Source organism: Rhagoletis zephyria, unplaced genomic scaffold (genome assembly GCF_001687245.7).
Source record: "Rhagoletis zephyria isolate East Lansing unplaced genomic scaffold, Rhagoletis_zephyria_1.1 Rzeph_scaffold_07091, whole genome shotgun sequence".
Lineage (NCBI taxonomy): Eukaryota > Metazoa > Arthropoda > Insecta > Diptera > Tephritidae > Rhagoletis > Rhagoletis zephyria.
Window position 1 is genome coordinate 12,177 of NW_016164174.1, and position 522 is coordinate 12,698.

Sequence of the window (522 nt, forward strand, 5' to 3'; positions counted from 1 at the left end):
TGAGTTTGTGGCATTGAAAAGTGTGCAGCGGTACGGATAGCTTTCTGGAGTAAACTAGCTTCTTTATTAACATTGTTCGATTTTGGGGCCTGAGTGATCATTGAGAGGACCACTGTTTTAAATTTGGACCAGTTTGCATTCTCTGTTTTAAATTTTGGCTTCGGTTTGCCGGGGTTTGAGATGGCGGATGTAAGTTTTGTAACCAGAGGGAAGTGGTCACTACCGTGCAGGCAGTCCAGTGTGGAACACGAAAGCTTTGGGGCAATACTCGCTGAGCATAAAGCTATGTCTACATGCGTGAATGACTGGTGTGTGGAGAAATGCGTGGGTGCATTATCGTTGAGGACAATAAAATTGTCTGTGAGGATAAGATCTTCTAACACTCTCCCTCGCTGATTTGTTACCCCGGAGCCCCAGAAGGGGAAATTCACTTTAAAGATGGGCACATTGACCAAAAAACGCAAATGCGCACTGTTTGGTGATTTGATGTCAGGATTAAAAACGAAGAAAATCGTTTTTTAT